At 36.6% G+C, this 7,442-nt stretch overlaps 1 long non-coding RNA gene across 1 annotated transcript; it reads right to left on the bottom strand.

Moving 5' to 3' along the window:
• Positions 1-1,936: 1,936 nt before the first annotated feature.
• On the bottom strand, positions 1,937-6,958 carry LOC141098288 (uncharacterized). Its single transcript, XR_012234195.1, has 4 exons — positions 6,747-6,958; positions 6,581-6,657; positions 2,744-2,922; positions 1,937-2,434 (listed from the first exon to the last, which is right to left on the bottom strand). It is a non-coding gene; the product is annotated as an uncharacterized lncRNA (long non-coding RNA).
• Between the last annotated feature and the right edge of the window lie 484 nt (positions 6,959-7,442).

Raw genomic sequence — 7,442 nt, 5'->3', positions numbered from 1 at the left:
AAATTTGTTTTCGATGAAACTGGTCCGACTAGGGCAAAAAAAGTCGGAGTTTCGTCCGAAACCCGACCCCAATGCAAGTCAATGGGGAATAAAAGTCGGCATTGAGGCAATGACAATCATCCACTCAATGCCGACTTTTATTCCCCATTGACTTACATTGGGGTCGGGTTTCGGACGAAACTCCGACTTTGTTTGCCCTAGTCGGACGAGTTTCATCTGAAACAAATTTTATTTCATGAACCCCGATCTGACCAAAGTCGCTCAACTCTAATCTTCTGTGTTACATCATCGGATAAATTGAAAGCACACCTTTTTATACGCAAAGGGTCCAGAGCCTCCTACTGCACACCCTTACAGGCACCTGCCCTAACGTTCTAGGACAGGTTTCTCTCCATGTAATATGATGGCGGACATTATAATTCTATAATGACTACTGCCCTAGATAGAACAATGGTGATATGCAAATTAAATGTATTTAGAAATATATTTATTAAAACAATCACCTTTAGTTATTTTTATATGTATTTTTCAAAAACTCTTTAAAGTTATTTCATTTTTCATGAAAGTATGGATAAAATTGAGCTATATGGTGCAAAATGTGTCATAAAATTTGAATATGGATCACAGTTATCAATGTCTAATTGTATGTCTTACACTTTAGCTAATAAATGCATGACATGGTGTTTGTAATATGTAATACTTGTAGCAATAATAATAATTAGTAGTAATAGTAGTAGTATTCACATCACAACAGCAATTTTCCACATTATAGTGGAAAAAATACTAGTGTAAAGTTTTGTTTTGTTTATATATATATATATCTATATATATATATACACATATATATATATATATATATATATATACACGCACACACACACCCACTGTGGTCTCCAAATTATTTTTCTCTCTGATAATAGCTCCATGTTGTGACTCCATATTGCTCGCTTTTTAATTGTATGTAGACGTCTACAGTACTTAAAGTACAAAGTCACATGAGCAAACATTATTTAGCCAAGTACTGGATAGTATAAGTGTTAAGATATTTTCACACACCTGACTATTGTGCTCCATGAAAAGAAGGGCAGGCATGTTTGCTTTATGAGAGTCTGCAGCCTGGATTGTCTTTTCCTGTAATGTATGACAGGTAGACCTTAGAGCAATTAATGTGCATTGTCACTGTCATAAAAACCCCACCACACCTCTGTCTGCTAATTAGGACATTTCCTTACCAATTCACCTTAATAATGAGGGATTGCCTTTCCCAGGTGAACAATGGCATCTTCCCCAAAGTCCCCATCCTAGATGTAAGCCCTTCGCTCTTTCCTGTGTCTTATGGTCACTCATTATACCCCTCTTCCTCCTCCTCTGGTTTGTTTGACCTGTCTCCTGGTCAGAGATGACACTTTATAAACTTCTAACTGGTTTGCACCAGGAGGGATCTTCCTCCCTTTTATCCATTCTCCCATGACCGATTAAACATCAACTGGCTGAATAAAAATTAATATCAACTTCTAATGTCATGTTGTTTATAGCTAATGAACTGATTAGGGGATAAACACATCAGCAAGGCTTTTTTTTTTTTTTTTTTGCTCTCTGCCTCTGATGGTTAAATTGGATTAGCATTTGTTTCTCAGTGTCCTTTTTAACCCATTAATATCAAGTTCCATTTACTCCCAAGGAAATATGCACATATTTAATACAAAATAAAGCAGCAGCTTAGTCGTTGATCTGGTGCTGACAGGTAGAAATGTGACAATTTAATACCATGCAAATTGTCATTGATGGGTGATTAAAATGTCATAATACTAAATGCACACAATAAGTTGTTTTGCACAACAGCTAATAGAAGGTATATGTGTCTATCTATCATGTCATCAATGATTCTATGTCAATTGCATTACCATAAATAAAACGTAATGACAAATTATTATTATTTTTATTTACTTTATATTTTTTTTTATATATTTTTCTCATATACATATTGTGCAAAATAGGAAAGTTTGCCTGGAAGCTACAGGACTGAAAATAATGTTACAGCAGATATAGACTTTCTAAGCCAATTTACCCAACGCATAAATGAAACTTTAATGAAGAATCAATGCGCAAATAGTTCATTTTTCTTCAGAATCCATCTGTGAACCTGACATAGTGTCTCACATCGTTAAATCAATAGGTTGCGGTGGTGCAGGAGATTGGGGTTTAGGGTTGGAGATTTATCTTGGGTTGCTTTAAGCCTAGTTGTTTGGTGATGTTAGAAAAAAAAAATCTGTGTCTAATTGAATAATAAGGTTTCTTTAAGTAACATCAGCCAAGGGTGGTCGCTATCCATTTGCTGCAGAAAATATGTTAAACGTTTTCACCGAACATAAAACTTTTTTTCCCATCGAAAACGTCTTCATTTTTCATGAATCTTCCATATTTCTGGAATAAACTTAGAAAAAGAGAGAAATAACATTAATAAGACCATAACAACTTTCACTAGGTACTTTTGAAGGCTCCAAGTCTACTGAGATGGACCTGGGTGAACTTTAGATAGTAGAAGAGTCTTTATATCTCCTGAAATAGATTTTTTTTTTCTACCCTGGATTCTTTTATCTTGTATCCCTTGTATCAGATCTCCCTTCAGGATTTTTCTTTCCCTTTTGTAGTTCTCTAAACCGTTTAGTTGTGGATGACTGCTCCATCCAGCAGGGAGACCTGGGCACCCAACTGTGAGGAGAGTGTAGGAGGCTGGACATACCTGCTGGCTTGGTGCTGTGTGAGACGGGCCATTAACCAGGAGGTGGATGGCTCAGAGCACAGAAGACCCAGGTATGGGATCAGGACAAGGGGTCCCCGACAAAAGCTCCTTCTTCATGGAATCTTTGAACTTGACTTGGAAGGAGGCTCAAGTCCAAGGGCGGCAGCAGGAACCTGAAACTGTGACACCAAAGAGGAAAAGGTGGATGGGACATTTACAAACTTTTTTAAAGTGTATTAGATGCAGAACTTCTGAACTTTTAAGGAGAAAAGTAATAATACTTTTTAAAAAAAATAAAATAAAATTATATATATTTATTATTCCTGCTTGAAAAATAATATGTGTGCTAAAATCGAATCCTATAAATATTTCATAGCTGCCGGAATATTTCAGGTTTTTGCTTTTCTTTATAGTACACTGTAGTATTTGTAAGGTCGCACACCTGCCTTAACAAAATGCAAAATTGATAAGACTGTTTTATAAATATTACTAATGGAATTAAACGAATTTATTTATTATTTTGTATATTTTATTTTTAATGAATTGTAAAGTGATAATATGCAATAAAACTACTGACACATTGTAGCAGCTTGAGAAGGGATCAGCACATGTCGTGACAAGCTCGCTGGCTTGTCACGACATGGCAGTGCGATCTCACTGTGGGGATTACTGGATCTCTGAAATATATGATAAATATTATCTCTCTACTCCCAAGTGGGGCTAAGAAAACACTAGGAGAAATCCTAATTGTTGTGTCCACGCTTGGTCCACGTAAACTTTCTTCGCAGCCCCCTCTCCTCCTCCTCCTCCTCCTCCTCTTCTTCCTTTTGAGTGTGTTGTTAGAATCTGGTGAAATCCCCTCTGCATTTCAGCTTTAAATAGGGAGATCAATAGAAAACAGTTGTAATGATACAATTAATTATGGCGAAATTAAAAGCGAGTAGAAAATCAATCTCTGATGGTGTTGAAGATGAAATTAAATTGATAGTCCATCTGTTCACCCCGCAGACCGAATAAATATTCAACCCAAGGACAGAGCTAATGGGATCAGCCTGCCTGGGACTCCTTAGTGCTCCCTCTCTTCCTCTCCTCCTTGTCCCAGCTATGGGGACCATCTGCAACACCACATTATTCCACTTTACACCCTACAATAATGATGGGGGACTCAGAGCCTCACCCACAAGACACCACACCATTCTCTATTCTATTGGATAACATACAACTGGTTTTTGTTTTCTACCATTTTGACAAAGTTTCATTGCAGCATACCATGTTACAACACTGCTCTATGCGATAGTGATAATAATACACAACATATTATTCTACACTATATTACATTAATACAGTCATTTCCTATCCTGCACTATGCCACAGTAACAGCTTATATTGCACTATATTATGCTATTATAATATCCATTGTCATGATTATTTTATCTTACACTACGCTATGCTATACTACTATTAATATATAACTAAATATATTATGTATATATATATAAATAGCAGTGTTGCATAACGTAGCATTAAATAAATATATATATATATATTGCTCAAAAAAATAAAGTGAACACATCCTAGTACATTGTGTTGTTTAAGTGTTCACTCTATTTTTTGAGTAGCATATATATATATATATTGTATATATATTATCACACTGTGCTACAGCCACATATTACTCTAAGCTAATCTACGCTGATGTATTCTTTTATTATATATAATATAACACTGATACCATATATTACATTGTGCTACTTGTAATTATACTACATTTTATGAACTGTTATTTTTACATTATACTCTATACTATATTGCTGTTATTCCACATTGATAGTACCTCATGCTGCACTGATATTTTACTATATGATTCTACACTGTGCTTTACTGATACATTATATTATTCTTCAATTCTATAATATATATATATATATATATATATATATATATATATATACACTATACTATTGCTATACTAACATTGTATTATCCTACCGTTTGCTTTACTGATATTTTACTCTAATGCCTAAGAATAGACTAATCTAACAATATCATAAATTAATATTTAATAGTACTGTATTATCTTATACCACACTGACAGAGGGCATTGTGCTGCTCCTATGTACATTATACCATACGGTTAATAAATTGTGGTAGACTAGGTCTTGCTCTTCTGACGCATATTGTACACTGATATTATAGTCTATTTATACTGTATAATTCTGTTTTGTATTTCTATCCTCTCTCTAGCATTTAATATACTTTTTATGCTCCTTTATCTGTAGGGAATATTGCCATTTGCTCAGGGCAGGGAGATCTGGGGAGGTGGTGGGTATAGAGGTGGTGGTTATAGAGGTGGTGGGTATAGAGGTGGTGGATGTGGAGGTGGTGGTTATAGAGGAGGTGGAGGTGGTGGATGTGGAGGTGGTGGGTATGGAGGTGGTGGAGGTGGAGGTGGTGGAGGTGGTGGGTATGGAGGTGGTGGAGGTGCAGAGCCAGACTTTGCTGTGTGCAGCCTTCTCTTTCTCTTGGCTCTAGTGACATGCAGTGGAGGAGCCTCACAGATACAGTTCAGCCAAACTTTTTCATCGCCACTATGAAACTTATAAGATAAGATTAACCCATTAGGTGCTGACCAGACTGACAATATCAGCCCTGAGTGTCATTCGCATCATATTTGCTGATACCCGGCGATGACGTTTTGTTACATGCAGCAGAATTTTCCATCCATTTAGAGGGTCGTTCTAATATTTAACGGTGAATCACTTCTCCATTGATTTGCTTGGATTTACTTTTGCGCAGACTACCCTGCAGCCCGCGCCCCCTTATCTGATTAGTAACTCTCTCTGAGCGCCATCTAATATGATTCCCGTTGAAATCCGACATCCAATCTGCCTTTTATTCATTAAGTGGCTTGTTGTCGGGATTTTAAGGATAAAGAATTAGCAAATGATCTGACTGACCTTTCTCCTCCCACCCACATACAGGGAGCCTGGGGGCACAAACCTCAGCACCAATTGCCTATATTAATGGACGGATTCGAATAGAAGTTTCTTCTGCCTCCCCTCCTAGAACAGATCAGCTCCGGGGTCCTAACAGGGGCTTATTCTCCTACAGTCAAATATAATGAAATCAAATGACAAATAAAAAAATAAATAAAAAAAACATGCATTTTTTACACTTTAAAACGTATGTACACAGAAAAGAAGAGTCACAAGTACAATAATATAGATTAATATTTAATTCGTATTTACAATACATAGTGATGGCATAGTTATTATTACTATTACTATTGTTGTTATTGCTGTTATTTTTTTTTTACTATGAGTATAGTTTAGCTATTTTTGTTATGTTATCAGTTTATTTGATTTTAGCAAATTTTGTATTGTTGAAAACGACAGAAACTTATTTAGGCAGACAGACAGAGAGACAGATGGATAAATAGATAGATATGGGATAGATAGATAGATAGATAGATAATAGACAGATAGATAATAGATAGATAGATAATAGACAGATAGATAATACATAGATGATAGATAGATAGATAGATAGATAGATAGATAGATAGATAGATAGATGATAGATAATAGACTGATTGATAGATAGATAGATAGAATAACAGATAGATAGATAGATAGATAGATAAGAGATAGAAAGATGATAGATAAGAGACAGATAGATAGATAGATAATAGACTGATAGATAGATAGATAGATAGATAATAGACAGATAGATAGATAGATAGATAGATAGGAAAAGGTTACAAGATCATCATGCCACTAATAATCTATTAATAGATATTGTGCGTATTATGAGAAATGGTACAGAGGAAGCACTTACATAAGCAGTGGATGACAGGCAGGCCAGGGGTCTGCAGCAGCAGGGGACGCCTTCATGGAGAGGTGTCAGGGTCAGACCTGTGAGGGACACAGAGCAGCGTGGAGTGGACATTAGTGATGATATACACTAGCGGACGGCATAGAGGAAATAAAGAGTTTGGGCAAACCTTAGCAGCGTCCCGATGTGTGCTCCTTGTCCCGCAGTGAGGGTGGAGGTTGTGTCCACCTGCTTGTTCTGCCTCTTCTTCCACAGACCTCCTGATCATCCTTCCCAAGGCTCAGCTTGCTGGGAGGATATGATGGCTGATCACTGTACACTCCCTCCCCTCCTCTCACTCACATGCTGGCACCGCTCTGCCTGAGAAAGAAGATGTCCCAGCGCTTTCCTCTACCTACTACCTGCACCCCCTCCAGATCTCCTGCCCCAGTGCTCCCCATCACCCCTCTCCCCATCACCCTTCTCCCCATCATCCCTCTCTTCTCTCTTTCACTAAACTCAGAGGCCATTAGTAGCTCATGCTGGAGATGAATGACTCCCTGCCATTCTAGCAAACCCCTTTTAATTAGACGTCAAACTTGGTCTTTTTCACTTTCAAAGGGGGTTAATCATTATTTAAAAAAAAAAAGAATCTAAAAAGCTTTTGCCTCTACAAGAAGTAAGAGTAAGAACTTGTGAAAGTTTCTTCTGAAGTGTGTGCGTGTCTGCACTCTAAACATGGAAGTTTAAAACCTTATTTTTTATTCATTCTTAGTAACCTTTATCTCTTTATTTTTCTCTATAAATTTAAATTAAGCATATGATTTACCCAATATCTTACACCACATAACAGTGTATATAAAAAAATACATATATCATGTGATCA

The sequence above is a fragment of the Dendrobates tinctorius genome, unplaced genomic scaffold (genome assembly GCF_039654945.1).
Source record: "Dendrobates tinctorius isolate UK_male_01 unplaced genomic scaffold, ASM3965494v1 ptg000089l, whole genome shotgun sequence".
Taxonomy (NCBI): domain Eukaryota; kingdom Metazoa; phylum Chordata; class Amphibia; order Anura; family Dendrobatidae; genus Dendrobates; species Dendrobates tinctorius.
Note: the sequence above shows the minus strand (reverse complement) of the source record. Positions and strands in the feature narration are given on the sequence as shown.